This window comes from Hyperoodon ampullatus, assembly GCF_949752795.1.
Source record: "Hyperoodon ampullatus genome assembly, chromosome: 15".
In the NCBI taxonomy this organism is placed as follows: Eukaryota; Metazoa; Chordata; class Mammalia; order Artiodactyla; family Ziphiidae; genus Hyperoodon; species Hyperoodon ampullatus.
In genome coordinates, this window is record NC_136928.1 from 14,323,798 (window position 1) to 14,341,105 (window position 17,308).

The 17,308-nt window shown below is 49.7% G+C and overlaps 1 protein-coding gene across 1 annotated transcript in view; it reads left to right on the forward strand.

Annotated features, from left to right (window-relative positions):
- The window catches only part of KCNIP3 (potassium voltage-gated channel interacting protein 3), a gene marked incomplete at both ends in the record, with an annotated part of 91,072 nt that overhangs the window by 17,086 nt on the left and 56,678 nt on the right, over positions 1 to 17,308 (forward strand).

Sequence of the window (17,308 nt, forward strand, 5' to 3'; positions counted from 1 at the left end):
TGCCCAGCCCTGCCCATTCCCCTGGTGACATGTTTAGCAGACACCCTGCCAGGCCATGTGGAACACGGAAAATGCAATCCTTAGTTGTGTGAGGCTGGCACGGAGGGTCACTTTGTTTTACTAAAAGTAAAAGAGCAGACAGACCCTCAAGAAGGTCACACGAGTCAGCGGGTCCCACGGGTCAGGGGCTGAGCAAGGTCTCTGACCTGGAGCGTCTTCCATGTGCTGCGGGCAGGGCGCCCACCCTGATGTGTGTCTTCCCTGACTTTTCTCTCGGGAGCTGCGGGAAGGCGGGGCTCGGGGTCTGCGGAGGCAGCAGCCACCCTCCCAGGCAGAGGAGCCGGGACCCCAGTGCACCCCTCTCTCCACTGAGCATCGCTCTGCAGTCCCAGCACATCCCTTGAGGACACCTTGCTCACACCAAGGGCTCCGTGTGCTCGTGAAATGATCAGCCGTGTGCAGACGAAGTGCCTCGGCTCCTCAGGAGCCTCCCGGGGCTCTGGGTGCAGAGGACAATCGTGCCATTCAGTGTGGCTCTGTCCCCGCGCTCAGCCTGGCCCAGCTGGGTGTCCTGGGCTGGCGCCTGCGGAAGGCGGGCAGGTGGCCGGGACACTGCACCCTTGTTGGCGGTAGGGGTGGTTTCCATTCAGCAGAAGCGGCCTGAGCCACAGATTTCTGGGACATCTTAGAGCAGGACCCGAGGAGCGTGGCCCAGTGGAACACGAGGGTGGCCTGAGCCTCGGCAACTCGGCAAGGAGTGGCCGGGACTCAGGGACCGGGTGGCAGCAGGACAGGGGGCCAGGCCAGCTGCTGCGCCCTGGGGGTCACTCCTGGGCTGTAAAAGCCCCAACATGGAATCGGGAGCCAGTCAGCAGCGGTGCCCTTTAAGATGGGTGGGCCCGGGACTGGGCGGCTCAGAGCTGTTGGTGCAGCCCCAGAAGTCCATCCCTCCCCAGCACTGGGAGGCCATCCTCAGTGACCCAGAGGCTGGCACTCTGAGCTGCTCTGCTTATCTCCCCGGCACCCGAAAGTCCTTCCAGGTTATGTCCTTCTGACATCAGAATGTCAGACCCCCTCTCCAGGGGCACGGCTGAGCCACCAACCGGACAGACCCGCTTCTCAAGTCTGGCTCCCACGAGGACAGTGGGACTGGGTGCCTTTAACTGTAAGCCTGGAATAATAATATCACCCACAGAGCAACCTGGGGTCTTCGTGGCAGACGCCTGAATCCAGGCTGGCTAGTTTAAGCAGAGAGGCATTTACTCTCGGCTATTGGGAAGTCTGCAGAGACTCTACAGGGCCAGAGAAGGAGGCCTGGATGTGACAAGGCCAGGGCCCTGCCTGCCGCTATGGGAAACGCCCCACATCCCAGCCCATTCCGGTAGGGACGCCGGAGCTTCAGCCACATGCTCCTGTGTGACACAGTGTGACCATTCCCCACGCAAAGGGACACATTCCTGCGCCTTCCCCCAAAGTGGAGACCCAGATTCTCAGCCACCGCATCCATCTCTGGGAGATACTCATTTCTCCTGGGGTTTTGTCACCCCCATGTAAAATCATAAAGTCACCACCACCACCACCACCACCAGCACGCATGATAAAAGAGTGGTAGTAGATACCAAATGTGAAATAGATAGCTAGTGGGATGCAGCTGCATAGCACAGGGAGATCAGCTCAGTGCTTTGTGACCACCTAGAGGGGTGGGATAGGAAGGGTAGGAGGGAGACGCAAGAGGGAGGGGATATGGGGACATATGTATGCATATAGCTGACTCACTTTGTTATACAGCAGAAACTAGCACAACGTTGTAAAGCAATTGTACTCCAATAAAGATGTTAAAAAAAAAAAGAGTGGTAGTAGGAAGGTACGGGGATGAAAAGGTAAATTAGCTTGTCTATAATACATAAGGATATAAAACTATATACTAACAGGATTTTTTTTTAATTAAGAAAAATTTTTATTTATTTATTTGGCTGTGTTGGGTCTTAGTTGCGGCACACGGGATCTCCGTTGAGGCATGTGGGATCTTTCGTTGTGGCGCTCTGGCTTCTCTCTAGGTGTGGCGTGAGCGTTCTCTCTCTCTAGTTGTGGTGCGTGGGCTCTGTAGTTTGCGGCACGCAAGCTCTCTCATTGAGGTGCTTGTGGCGCGTGGGCTTCGTTGCCCCGAGGCACATGGGATCTTAGCTCCCTGACCAGGGATCGAACCCACGTCCCCTGCATTGGAAGGCAGATTCTTTACCACTGGACCAGCAGGGAAGTCCCTAACAGAATTTTAATGTGTTTGAAGCACCAAGATACACTCAACATCATGTTTCAAAGTGAGATGCCAGATCAGGTGCAAATTTTCAAGGATTTATCTGAAAACTGTACATGGCTTTTGAAGCTTTTACCCTTATCAAAAGTATAGAAAGTTGAATGGTTAGAGCCTGGCGGGAACATGATTTGTGAAGAGGATTTCTCTGGAGAGTTCAGCACCCCCCAGTGTGAAGGAGAGATGCTTCAGTTACCTTTTGTTACCTAACAAAATACCCCCAAATGTAGTGGCTTAGAACAACCACCATTTTTTTCTCCCAATTCTGTGGGTCAGGCATTTGGGCGGGCCCCCCCTACCTTCCCCCCGGATGGTTCTTCTACTGCACATGGCATCAGTTGTGATTACTCACTTGCCTTTGCTTAGCTGGTGACTGGGCTGGACTGGGAGGTTCAGGAAGGTTCCACCCACACGTCTGGTGCCTCAGTGCCTGTCTTTCTCCACGTGGCTGCTTGAGCATCCTCACAGCATGGTGGACTCAGGTACAAGATGGCTGACTTCCAGGAAGGGGTGTTCCAATAAGTAAGGCAGAGAGTTCTTGAGGCCGAGGCTCTAGAACTCACACAGCATCACTTCTGCTGCATGCTACTGGTCAAAACAATCATAGGCTCAGCCTAGGGGAGGGGAAATAGACTACCTTTCCGTGGAATTGCAGTATGAAATCTGTGGCCATTTTTATCCACCGCAGGGCCCTCAGCTAAGAACCAGCCCATGGTGGAGTGATCCAAACTCTCATTCTTGAGGGATCTGAGCCCTTGGTCATCCTACCTATAACTCCACCCCACCTCCACTCACTTTGATCCCTGGATTTGGCAATATGAATAGGTTGCGTGGTGAATTCACTAGGTCCGAGACATAGTTCCCATCCTCCACCCCATGTAGGGCTAACACCTTCTCCCCTGGATAATCAGCATCATTCATCCCAGCCAACGCCCCTTCATGTCAGTTGGCCTGAGTGGTGTGGGGAGCCCCAGATGGCCAGGGGACAGTCTCAGCTTCCAGTTCAGCAGATGCACTGGTGTCTCCCCTTTGGGGAAGCAGTCTTCTCCTTCTCCTTCTCCCTCTCCCTCCCCCTCCCCCTCCCTCTCCCTCTCCTTTTCCTTCTCCTTCTCCTTCTTTTGCTTTTTTGGCCGTGCAGTGCGGCATACAGGATCTTAGTTCCCTGACCAGGGATCGAACCCCCGCCACCTGCATTGGGAGTGCAGAGTCTTAACCACTGGACCGCCAGGGAAGTCCCAGCATTCTTCTTTAGGGATGTAAAACCTCTTATCCAGAGCCCAAAGTATTGCAGATGAGAAGCAAAAATGCTGCAAGTATGTGGTTGGGGGCTGGTGCTTCCCTTGGTTCTGGACCCATTCTTCTGGCTGGAGGAGCAGCCCCATATATGGTGGCACATCCAGGACAGCACCTGAACCTCACCACTGGCGCTGGAACCAGTGTACGGTGGGCTCTTTCACTGTTCTGTAAGTCCAGCCGCTTCTGGGCATGGGCAATACGGGAGGCCCGTGGGTCTTGTGAGCACTGGCCTGTGGCCACAATTCTTTGCTGTAAACTGAGTCTTTGAGTCAGTAACAATGGTGCGTAGGACACAGCAGTGGGCGGTGTTGTTGGCAGAAGCAAGGTGGGCAGAAAGCGAGGTCTGTATTCAGAATGAATGTCACTTCCAGACACAGTATATGATGGTCCCTGCCAGGGTGGAGCTGACCTGCCACCTGGTGGCTGGCTTGTCACCCTGCTGGCAGGCTGGGCGCCCGACAACAGCGGTAGCCAGGTCAGCCCGGTGAGGGGAAGTTCATTTCGTGTACCCACAAGTAATCTTAGTCCCCCATGGCCCTTTGTTCATGGCCAGGAATACGGGCTGACTGATGTGCACGGACAGGCCATCTTGTCCACCAGACGCTCAGCGCCTCCTCAGGCCTGGCTGCCCTTTGGACAGCATCCACAAAGGACTGTGACATCCTCACACCTCCTAGTCACCACTCCTCCAATCTTCTTCCCTCCACCTCCTTGACCCCTGAACGCATGCTTTGTACCCACCCCTGAGTCAATGTCCATCTTGTACCTCAGGCCACCCCTCCTTCCAGACAATGTGAGCAAGCAGATGGGCTCAACGTCCTGCCCACCAGGAAGAGGTCCCTTCTCCACTGCCCCTCCCCACTGAGTGGGCTGCCATGTCAACTTTTAGTTGGTGCCAGCATTTCTTGCAGCTCTGTCTATAAATTACATACACGTGCTTTTCCTCCTCAAACGGTCTTAGGACTCCCCATGAGGCCACAAGTGTGGGATGAGGGGAAGGTGGTGATGCAGCTGTTACCATGGGGGTCTGAGCCCCATGTATGAGCAGACACCCACCTGAGCCTTCTAGACCCCCGACCCTGAGCTTATACATAGCACCTGTGTGTGATGGTGGCATGCTGTGCGTGCCCCTTTAGAGCTGAGGGAGAGGTGGACACTTAGTTCCTGGTGGGCAGCTCAGGTCTCAGGGTCACCTGGTGTCCCACAGTCAGGCCTTCCATCTCCCCGAGGGCCCAGGAGTGAGCCAGAAGTAGTGTCAAAAGAAGAAGAGATTTCTTCCAAAGAAAGCATGGCTTTGCTCAAAAGCAGAGGCTCCTATCGGGGCCTACCCTGGGCCCCGCAGAACACCCTAGCTTTCCACAGACACACTGTGCACCACTGAATGTGCTGGGTCATCAGGCCCAAGGGGAGAGCTGCTTGTACGCAGCCTGGACCTGCTGCACAGCCTTTGCTTGTGCCTGGGAACAGTCTGGAGCAGCACAGCACCTGTGGTACACAAGAAGCCCCTTGTGTACGTCCTTTCACTGGCTAGGAGTGCAAGGTACAACGGTTGGTCTTTCACTTTGGAAGGAATGTTTTTACTTGCCTGCCAACAGAAACCCCAAACAACAGTAGCTTAATTTAGACAGAGGTATGTATCTCCTATCTGAGAAATCTGGGCTAGGCAGTGGCTGGCACTGGTTTAGCAGCTTGGGGATATCAGAGTCAAGGTCTTTGGGGTTTTTTGCTTCTTCCCTCACAGGTGCAAAGTTGTTGCTCTGGCTCCAGCCATCATGGCTTTGTTCTCGACAAGAGAAAGGAGAAATCAGGGGAAAGGAGGAAGTGGTAATGCCTACATCAGGAAAGCAACACTGTCACAGAAATCTCTGGAAGATTTATGCTTACATTTTACTGGCTAGAACTGAGCCACCCTGACTGCAAGGAAGGTGGAGGATGGCGTTTTTTTTCAAGCTGGGCACATTTCCACCCCCAACGAAATCTGAATTCTGTAGGTGAAAGAGCAGAGGAGAATGCTGCAGTGCTGTTCTCCAACACACGTACCTCATGGGGTTGTTTTGATGCCCAGAAAGGCCTTAGCGAGCTGCCTGCGCACACCGGGTGCTCCGAGAATATGGGCTGTGGGTCTTCAGCAATGCCTGCTCCAGTCACATCCTTGGTTTTTCCTTATCCCCCTCAACACAGGGATCCCTTCCCATCTCCCCTTTCTCCACTCCACAGAGGCACCCGCAGGGCTGGGGACTGGGGTCAGTGAGCAGAGGGCAGAGGTGAAGAGCTAGCCAAAGGCCAAGGCCCCCACTCATCCCCCATCTCTGCCCAGGGTCCCTGGCCCCTGAGCCTCCTGGGCAGGGGGTGGATGGGAGCAAGGCTGTTCCCTTTCTGGCTGCACAGCAGCCCCAGGACCTGGATGAGGCCCCTGTGCAATGAGATCACAGCCTCAGCCGAAAATCACCCCAGTGGCACCTCCCCCATTGCTGCTGGGAGCTCAGGAGCAGTGCCCACCCCCGCCCTCACGCCCTCCCAGCCCAGGAAGCCACAGGAGCCCTTCTGCCTCCAGGGAGAGTGAGCACTGGGCCCCGCCGCCGAGGAGCCAGGGGAGTGGCTGGCTCCCGGGGGCTCTGGGCTGGGCTGAGGGACAGGCGGCCCTGCGAAAGGCCGAGAGAGGGCAGAGGGCAGGGCCAGGGATCAGAGGAGAGAAGGAGAGGCCGGAGAGGCCGAGCCACGGAGGGACAGGCTGAGACCCACAGGACTGGTGCTGAGACTGGGAGACAGACCAGAGGCGGGAGAGAGAGAGAGTTCTAGAGGAAAGACTGAGTGCCAGGCTGGGGAGACGCAGGCAGAGGAGGCACAGAGCAGGCTGGGGGGGCCAGTACTGTGGCTGGCTGAGCAGAGCGAGGGCAGGAGAAGGGCCCCTGGGCCAGGCCTGGCGATGGCGGGGCGCGGCGAGGCCCCTGGCCCGGCCCAGGGGGTTGCCCTGAGACTGCAGGTGTGCCAGCAGGGCTGCAAGAAACACCTGGGCAACATCATCAGCTTCTCCTTCCGCTTCATCTCTGGGGAGCTGGCTCGAGCTGAGGACTGCTCTGGCAGGACTGGGGACACGGGGGCAGGAAGGGGCAGGCTTGGGGTTTAAAACTGTGCCCGCCTTGAATGGGGCAGCGGGGACGGGGGACAGCGGTCCTGAGAGCAGGACTGGAAGGGACGCCCAGCCTTGGAGTCCTGCCCTGTGACCGGTGGACGGTGAGTGCCAAGCCGGGGCTCCCCCACCCGTGGGTCTGGGGAGGGAAAGCAGGTGGGAGGGGGGCTTCCTTCTCCAGGGCGCACCGGCTCAGGCACAGCGAGCATAGGCTGGGAGGGAGCTGGCGGCTCTCGGGCCGGGGGGTCCTCTCCCCTCTTCCCTCCCTCACTGGGGACCCCTCTCCTCCCTCAGCAAAGACAGATATGACATCGGTAGCAAGGATTAAATAAAACGAGCAAGCGTGCAGAAAGGCCTGTGTCTAGAAAGTGCTCAATCAGTGATAGCCATCTTTCAAAATCTATAAAACCCACCAACCTGGAATTTCTAGCAGGGACGCAGCGGGGGGCTCCCCTGGAGCCTGTGCTCTCAGACTCAGGCCTGCGGGAGGAGGCCTGAGTGGGAGTGACTCCAAGCAGGCTGGGTCCCACTGCCCCACCCCAAGCCAGGTGCTCAAGGGCTGAGCAGGACCTCGTCCCAGCCTGGGCCATGCGGACCATGCAGACCAGGCACAAGGAGAGGGGCTCCTGCGTCTGGGGCCCTGCAGTTTCCTTGGCAGGACGCCCCAGGAGGGGGTGGTATCAGGAGCTTCAGACCCTGGAAGGAGAGACCCTCAGCAGCTTGGGTCTTGTGTGTCCTTTTGTTCTATCCTGTTATTGGAGGAATGCGAAGGAAGCTAAAGAAATCACGATTCCCTAAAGAGAAATCAAATTCAATCTCTAAAACATAAAGATGAAGCAGTGTAGACATGTGACATGTTAGCTTTTTAGCCAAAGCTGAAAGCTGCTTATGCTGCTCAAAGAAGCTCAGGGACACTGAGGGACAAAGGGCCAAGGCCGAGCGGGGCTGGGCTGGAAAACCTGACCTTTGTCCCCTCTCCAGGGGCGGGTCCCCCATCTTGTTCCCTGCCCTGTCCCGAGTGCCTAGCACAGAGCTTGGTGCTTGCCTAGCACAGGCCCCAAATACTTGTCAAGTTAATGAATGCTATTTTAAGAAGGATCCAAATTAAAAATTGAGCATATAATCAATCATCTCAAAATCGGTCGAATAATAATGGTTTAAAACCCTCAAAAGCAATAATAAATCTCTAGGAATCAGAAGACAGGATTCTGATACAGTGAAGGTTTGCAGAGGGAGCTCAGATGGGAATGTGAGTCTAAGGCAGAGGGGCAACCTCAGGGACCTCCAGGGGGCACTTGGACCACCGCTGCTGCTGGGAATGGGAGCCCAGGGTCACCCCGGGCTTTTCAAAAGAAGGGAAATGTCGTCTCTGCCCATGATGCCTCTAAGCCCTGCCTCCCAGCTGCTGAGAATTCCTCTCTCCAAGCTGTCATTTTGGGGGAGGATGGAACTTTGAAGATGGTGGTCCTTGAAGAGAGATGCCTGGGGGCTGGGCCCAGGGGCAGAGGGAGGTGCCTGGCGTGTGTCTCGAAGCCTCTGGCCATGATCCTTCTAGCTACTCCCACATACTCCTGCTGGCTGGTGATTTGGAGCATCTCTCCTGCCCACACTGAGCCCCCTCCTCATCTGTCCAACCCGGCAGGGGTGTAGGAAACGGCACCTGCTCCGCAGGGCATCTGGAAGGGTCAGTGAGCGCCCTGGCTTAGTGGAGCTTCAGTCCATGGGTGTCTTTACTGCTGGTAGCTTTATGCACCTTTTCTAAACCTTCTTACCCGTCTGATACCGCTGCAGGCTCATGGGTGCTTTCTCTTGCTCTCTCTCAGTCTTTCTAGAAAGGGAAGGAGGGGATACTGCAGGTCTGTGTCACCTAAGGGTGCAGTCTGCCTCCCGGGCCTCAGGTCCCTCATCTGACAACAATCACAAAGGCCTGGGCTTGCTGGTCTCCCTCTGAGCCCCTTCCAGCTCCGGGGAATGCTGGTTCCGGGATTCCCAGGATGGCCAGGGTGGGAGGAGCTGCCTGGGGGCAGGAAGCGGGGAGGTGGGACGTGGGCGGCTGCTAAAGCACAAATACTTGACATCAACGTATGAAACAAGCTGGAGGAAGCGCGGCTCTTTGTCACCTCTGAGCCTTTCAGTTTGCTCTGTGGAATTGCTCTTCCCAGCCATTCAGATGAAATTTTGTGCACATCCTGTGGTCATCTTTCAGGTGTTAGCGGGTACTCAGGGAAGCCTTAGAGCTCCAGACCTTCATTCACCCCGGAATCCCCTCCCCCTGACTGTTTCAGGTTTAAGACTGGAGCAAGAGGGCAGGGCGTGGGCATCTCTGAGCATCTCTGCTCTTTCTCCACTCTGTTCCTGTGGGGTGCCGGGGCCAGGCCAATGCCACCGCCCAGTTGTTGTTTATCACACCCAACTGTTGAGACTTCCCCTCTCCAGGCAGTCTTTCTTGGAGGAGGATGGGCCCCCAGCTCTCTTCCACAGGGTCCAAGGGAGCCCTGCAGAAACACACCCTCTGCCTCCATGACTGTTGCTATGTGGGCATCCACGTCCCTGCCATCACCCTGGCTACTTCCGACCAGTGTAGCCATGACAATCACCCTGACCTCTTCCAGGTGTGGGTCAGACCGACCTGGCCCTGCATCCCCCAGACTCCAGGGACACGTGCCCAGATCCCCACAGGCTTCTCAGAAGCCCCTCACTTGGAGAGAGGACCAAAGCCCCCCTGTGGGAGGAGGAGGGGTGACACCCCAGCACACCAACCGGCCTTTCCAGAGACATTCCCTTCCTTTGCCTCGCCAACCTTTCTCTTCTCTGGGTGAGGAGGGGTGAGTCACAGGGTCAGTTTCTCAGTCCCCTAGTGTGACCTGCAGAGCTGATCTTTGCCTTTGGACCTCTGCCCAAACTCAACAGGAAAAAATCACATTTAATACCTGGACATGAGACATGGAGTCCACACTAAGACGGGGAGAGCCCTGTCTTCTGGGCCTCTCACTGCACCCTGCAGCAAGTGCCCAGGCCCAGGGCTCCCAGGGACAAGGCAGGTATGGGGCAGAGGCTGGGAGGGGCCAGGAGAGAGGGCTTGGGCTCCAGATTGAGATGGCAGAGACCCAAGGTTACAGACAAAGTTGGGCACAGCTGGGTTGAATTGTCAAAGCATCATTCTCGATGTGTTAAAAATATCATTCTCCTACAAATAGACAGCGTGTGTCAGGTTCTATTGAAGTCCTTAATGAGGCAACCAGCAGAGTGACAAAGCTGATGCAAAAGAGAAAGAAACACAGGGCGTTTTAGAGAGGATGGAAATAAAAGGAACACAGAGGTATTACTGCTCAGGTATGAAGCTAAGAAAGATCCAGGGCAGTGAAACCACCACCCTCTGCCACAGAGAAGAGGAAATCATCACATCTTACCAGCTTTACAAGCTTGTACAACATCTGGGCCCTAATCAATTGCACTGCTTAGTTCTGCTCCCCTGGCCAGTCAGATGCCCCGGGCAGGCAGGGCCCGGAAGATCATGCAATGCTCTTGGGCTTTATTTCCACATTTTAAAAACAATTTTTAAACAGCAAAGAATCTTAACTCTGCCACTCAGAGCTGTTAAAGGGTAAAAGGTAAAAAACACACTAAACATTTCAAGGGAGTTCCCTGGTGGCCTAGTGGTCAGGATTCTGGGCTTTCACTGCTGTGGCCTGGGTTCAATCCCTGGTCAGGGAACTGAGATCCCACAAGTCCTGCCGTGTGGGCAAAAAAAATTCAAGAGTTTATTTGAATTGGGTAGCACCAAACCAAAGGTGGTTAGGAGTGTTCCACTGACAGGAGCTAATGGGGAGGTTTTTATAGAGAAGTTGCAGAAGCAAAGCAAAGCAAGGAAATTGACTGGTCACAGCTTAAGCAGTTGTCTTATTTGGGAGAGCCTGTCTCTGATTAGTTGTTCATAAGTTGCATTTTCTCAGATTTAAGTGTGTTGACTCTGGCTTAGGTTTTGGTTTGTTTACACAAGCTACCAAGGCCTTAGAGGCACCTCAGTCCAACAGCCTCTTAAGTACTTTAACAATTCCTCCCTTTTGGTCATCCTCTCATGCATGAGAGACTGACCAACAATTTGGTATTACTGCCACTGTCCATCACCCTCAGGGGACTTATCTCATCGTGAAATTCATAGGTTATGATGTCGGGCCATGGGAGAATTGTTTTTGCTTTTCATCTCGTTGTCCATCTTGTTCCTGTTTCTGACTTGCTTCACTTAGTATGATCATCTCTAGGGCCATCTATGTTGCCGCAAAAGGCATTATTTCATTCTTTTTTATGGCTGAGTGGTATTCTATTTTTTATATATATAGAGTACAGTACAACAGATGGCTTCAAACTTGTATTTAAGACCCCTAAGAGAACATAAGTCCCCAGGGAGACTACGGTGGTGAATGTCAGGAGGATAATACCAAGAGACTGAGTGTGCTCCTTAGCCAGGGTTCCCATGAACCAAACCAGTTGGTATCAAGTAAATCAAAGAACGTACCCGAAGAGGCATCAACCTTTTTAAATCAAGTGGCTTGTTTGCTAATTTCTTGTATTTGAGTTTCTACTATACCAGAGCTGTTGATCCAGGTACAGCAGGAGGTCATTGCTATGGCACAGACTGCTTGTTCAGCCAGCAAATAATCTAAAGTAGTTCTGTTATCTGAAACCATTTTATCAGCTCAAAATAACCCATAAGCCAAAGAGGCACATTTTGGGGTGGCATAGTTTGTTACCCTGTGTTCCTTGCCTTTGAAATTTCTCCAGGAAGTCTCACAGTCTAGAGTTCGAGTTGGTAGATGTCTCCGTCTCACTGAACCAGTCTCTTATTCCTGACAGCAGGTCAGTTCAGTTAAAGTTGAGTCTCATTTCAGGAAGAGGTGTTGCTGGTGGGTTTCCAAAATTAAGCCTATATGGTACAAGCAATCGTACTTAGTAAGATGTGTTTCTATGGAAACAAAAGAAAAACAAAGGATAAGGGTTGGAACAGGTTATAGATCAGTTTCTGAGTCCAGAGGACAGCCAGTCGAGAAGATTTCTGGATGCTGGGTTCCTAGATGTTGGGCTGGAAGCATCTTTTGTAGTTTGAATGTCTCTGGTGATATCATTGGATGTTCTAGTGAACTTTCTCAGTGGACCACACAACAACAGGCACAAAGTTTATCCATCCGTGAGCTGGTGTGATGATTTCTCTGAAGTTCGTATCAAGTCGTTCAGCTGCAGTTTGCAGAGCTTGGGGAAAAGGACAGTTTTTGTTCTCAGAGATTCTAAGTCAGAAGGGTGGAAGAAAATTGGAAACATTAGTTTGGAGGGTTGTAGCCAGATATTGGAGGAAACTAGAAGAATTTAGGATCCAGTGCAGTTTACAGGTAGATAACAAAACCTCGAGACAATGAATCTGACCTCCACAAGGGGGTGTTAAAGTTTTCTACAGAAACATAATTTTTCTCTCTACAATTACGCCTCTAATCACAGTAAGATGAATTTCTTTTCAAAATAAGCCTAGTCTCATTGAACTTGGCCTGATTATTTGCATAAGAGCAGCAAGAATAGTGATTTTATGCCTATTCTTTTTTTAAAATTTATTTTATTTATTTATTTATTTTTGGCTGTGTTGGGTCTTCATTGCTGCACACGGGCTTTCTCTAGTTGCAGTGAGCGGGGGCTACTCTTTGTTGCGGTGCACGGGCTTCTCGTTGCGGTGGCTCCTCTTGTTGTGGAGCACGGGCTCTAGGTGCTCGGGCTTCAGTAGTTGTGGCTTGCAGGCTCAGTAGTTGTGGCACGTGGGCTCAGTACTTGTGGCTCACGGGCTCTAGAGCACAGGCTCAGTAGTTGTGGCACACGGGCTTCGTTGCTCCGCAGCATGTGGGATCTTCCCAGACCAGGGCTCAAACCCGTGTCCCCTGCATTGGCAGGCAGATTCTTAACCGCTGCGCCACCAGAGAAGCCCCTATGCCTATTCTTAAATATGATATTCCACTTAAAGCTTGGTAATACCTCGGGGCTTTATTGGCTCAACCCTAGTTTATTACATTTTTAAAAGCCTCTTTAGTCTAAGAAGCCAAGGCAAGGACTTGTCCAATTTTGTCCTGTTACAAGGAGGACAGATTCTTATTGAACTTTTGCAAATACCTACATTGTCATAAAAAAATAAGAATATTCAATAAGAGTTTCTGAATCCTGCAGAGATCAGGTAGAGAGAAAAAGATAAATATATACCATTTCTGTTTACAAAAGTATACTTTACCAAATTGCTATGATATAGATTACTTAAATGAAAGGAGAAAGGGGGTTCTTTAAATATGAAAACAAACCACTGAAAAATCAGCTATGTTTCAAAGTCATAAAATTTATAATTATCCTCATCAGTTCATTCATTCTCATGTAATTAATTCCTTTCCTTTTCTTTTCCATTATGGTTTACCACAGCATATTGAATACAGTTCTGTGCTATACAGTCGGACCTTATTTTTTATCCATCCTATATATAATAGTTTGCATCTACTAATCCTAAACTCCCAATCCATCCCTCCTCCACCCCACCTCCCTCTTGGCAACACAAGTCTGTTCTCTGTGTCTGTGAGTCTGTTTCTGTTTCATAGATAAATTTATTTGTGTCATATTTTAGATTCTGCCTATAAGTAATATTGTATGATATTTGTCTTTCTCTTTCTGACTTACTTCACTTAGTATGATAATCTCTAGGACCATCTATGTTGCTGCAAATGGCATTATTTCATTCTTTTTTATAGCTCAGTAGTATTCTATTTCATATATATATATATATATATATATATATATATATATATATACACACCAATCTTCTTTATCCATTCATCTGTCAATGGACATTTAGGTTGTTTGCATGTCTTGGCTATTGTAAATAGTGCTGCTGCGAACACATTGGGGTGCATGTATCTTTTTGAATTAGAGTTTTCTTCAGATATATGCCCAGGAGTGGGATTGCTGGATCATATGGCAACTCAAGGAACCTCCATACTGTTTTCCATAGTGGCTACACCACTTTATGTTCCCACCAACACCATGTAATTAATTCTTGATTAGTACTTGACCTTGGGTCAGTAGTTTTGTGAATTCATCAGTTTCTCCATCAGAGTTCTGAAAATTCTGATTCAGTTCAGTGGTATGATCTTAAAGTTATCAGAAATCTGTACCTGTAAGAATTCTTTCCATGAATCTCTTTGAAGAGGAAGCACTTTTGCAATTGGATCAGAGTAAAACCATAACTGTCTGTAAATGTCAAAAGACTTAAAAGTGGCCATGGCTAAATATCTGATGAGAGTTCATTATAATGCAGTTAAGAAGGAATTTTTATTGTTTCTGTGACGTACATTTTAAGATAATAACTAGAATTATGATTATATTATGCCAGGACATGTCAGATCTCTAGGAATTTTATACAATTTCTCATTCTAAAACAACCAGTTATTCTGCTTTAAAACAAAATAACTCTATTTTCCCTTAAAATTGCATTTCCACATTCCATACCTTTTCTTACCAAAACACATCCTACTTTTATTGTATACAGAGTCATTTTTCTTATTACTTCTTGTAGTTTTGATTACATATATTGATTAGAATTCTTAACCCTTAGAAACCTTAATTTCTATTGAAACCAAGAAATGAGTAATTGTGGACTGTTACACCAGCATTCTGTACATTGGCAAACTTATCAATACATTTCATAATTTCTAGAAGCATATTCTTCCTCATAGTGAGATAAAATCCTGAAACATTAATTACTGAACATAGGTTTATCTACTTTTGGCTTCTTATTACAGAGGGACTAAAGATATTTGGGTCTATTAATAAACATGTTTTGTGTTTCAGTATTTTCTCTTATTTGAAAGTTGTTTGGGAAGGCAGTCTCATATATGCAGTCTTTTGAGCCCCTCACTCAGCCGCATGAGAATGGGCCTTGGACCCAGAACACTTTTTTACCAGGAGATAAAGAGCTCACACAGCTTGTGCTGGGCTTTTCACCTTGTATGGGACTATCCCTCCTTGTTTAACTTTCTGAGTATTCCTTTGTCTCTGCTTAAAGCGTGTGTGTCCTATGGTAGCTGGCCGACCCACTGTTGTACCTGTCCTCTGCGAGGAGGGGACAGGGTTCTTCCTTTGTGACATGAGAGGAGGGCTCACAGGTCAGCTGCCCTGTGTCCACTGCCAGGAGAGACCTGCTGGCCATGGGGAACCAGCCTCCATGATCAGAATCTATCTTGCTTGGTCTCTTCTCTATGTAAGTAAAGCGTTCCATCCAGTGCTTGACCGTGTTGTTTTCCTTGGAGACACCAATAGAAGAAGACGCAGTGGGCAGTGTTTAGGATCCTCCCCTGGGATTGGAAACCAGCACTGTGTGCTGTTCTCCCTTGGGACTGGTAAAAAGAATAGGTGGGCTTTGAATTGCTTCTATAGCTGCTTTTTCTGTTCTTGTAAAGACGCAATTTGAAAGGCAAGAGCACTCGTTTTCAGTTCCTCAAAGAACTGGGTTGCAGCCTAAATGATATCAAGGGCTGGACCCACCCATCCAATTTGCTTCTTTATATCAGGGAGATTTCCAACTAAGATGGAAATTAAAAGGTTTCTATGTTCTAGATTTAGAGCTGTGTATCTTTGGAACGTTTTAACACTTGATTCCACAGAGGCTTCAGAATACTGTCTTTCCCTCTGGATACATAGTTCTATATTATTTTATTGTATTTTTATTTTTGGCTGCGTTGGGTCTTCGTTGCTGTGCGTAGGCTTTCTCTAGTTGCAGCGAGCGGGGGCTACTCTTAGTGGCGGTGCACGGGCTTCTCATTGCGGTGGCTTCTCTTGTTGCGGAGCACGGGCTCTAGGCGTGCGGGCTCAGTAGTTGTGGTGCACGGGCTTAGTTGCTCCACGGCATGTGGGATCTTCCCGGACCAGGGTTCGAACCCATGTCCCCTGCGTTGGCAGGCGGATTCTTAACCAATGCTCCACCAGGGAAGTCCCATAGTTCTATTTTAGCTTAGGAAAGAAGGCTTCAAAAAAGTTCCTATCAGGCTCTGAATATCAGTCTCCAATTCAGCCAACTTCTGACCATAGAGTTCCTCTTAAAGAAAAAAATCCTTTCCAATATCTTACCATCAGGTTTTAGCTGGGACAAACAGTAAATATTCCTGGCAGTACTGAACTCTTTAAAAGAGACAATTTTGATTCATTTAGTCTCAGAAGCTTCTGTGTACCAATCAAAAATGCATCCCATTTTTCAGGGGGAGTTTTTTTGGGGGGCTCCTTTAATCTCTAGGGCATCTCGTAAATGGATAAGCTTATCTAGTTAAAAGTTCCCCACTGCAGCCACTGTGATTCAAGATTATCTTTAGTTAGGTTAACCCACTTGTTCAGACAGACACAGGTTCTGGGCCTGTAATTTTTATACATATAGTTAGCCCAGATAGGGGAGTCCCAGACTCTTTGGACTCGGAGGGACCCATTTTCTCCTTCCTCTCCTTTCCTTAAAACAAAATTTTGCTTTTCTGAGGCCTTAGTCCAGTTTAAGTTTGACCCGTTCCAGTGTAAGTCAGAAACATTTATAATGTTTAAGGTGGACCCAGTGCAACTCTGGACCCAGTCTGGTAAGAGAAATGCTCAAAGTGAGGGAGCTCATGATGCATAAACTGTGGAGCTCAGTTATCCAAGAGGGACTTACCCATGACCTTTAGGTGCATTGAGAAAGCAGTGAGTGCAAAGGGCTCAGCAGGTGGCTATGCCTGGTTGCACGTTGCTCCAGGGAACCACTGGCGGGAGGTCACCTTCATATCCCACTTTTGACACCAGAGCCGTTAAAAGGTAAACATAAGCACACTAAAATTTTCAATAGTTTATCTGAGCAAACATTGATTTGAATCAGGCAGTGCCAAACCAAAGATGGTTGGGAGCACACCACCAGCAGGAGCTAGGGGAGTGGTTTTGTAAAGAAGATGCAGGAGTGAGGCAAGGAAATTATTTGATTGGCTATAGCATACGTGGTTGTCTTATTTGGGAAAGCCTAATTCGCTGTTTGTGATTGGTTGTTCTTAAATTTTATTTTCTCGAGCTTGAGTACATTGACTCAGACTAAGGTTTTGGCTTGCTTCCATAGGCTACCAAGGCATTAGAGGCACCTCAGTCCAATGGCCTCCTTGTTTAAATATTTAACCAAGCTCTGCATGAAGCAAATTGCTTCTCACCTCTCTGAGCCTGTTTCCTCCCTCATCTGTAAAATGGTTACAAGAATAATGCGGTCGTTAAGAAGACTGTTGTCGGGACTTCCCTGGCAGTCCAGTGGTTAAGACTTCGCCTTCCAATGCAGGGGGTGCGGGTTCGATCCCTGGTCAGGGAGCTAAGATGCCATATGCCTCACAGCCAAAAAACCAAAACATAAAAGAGAAGGAATATTGTAACAAATTCAATAAAGACTTTAAAAATGGTCCACATCAAAAAAAGAAATCTTAAAAAAAAAAAAAAAGAAGGTCGTTGTCATATGCACACGAAAACCTCTACACCTGTGGCATGGCTGTTTACCTTCTCCACTG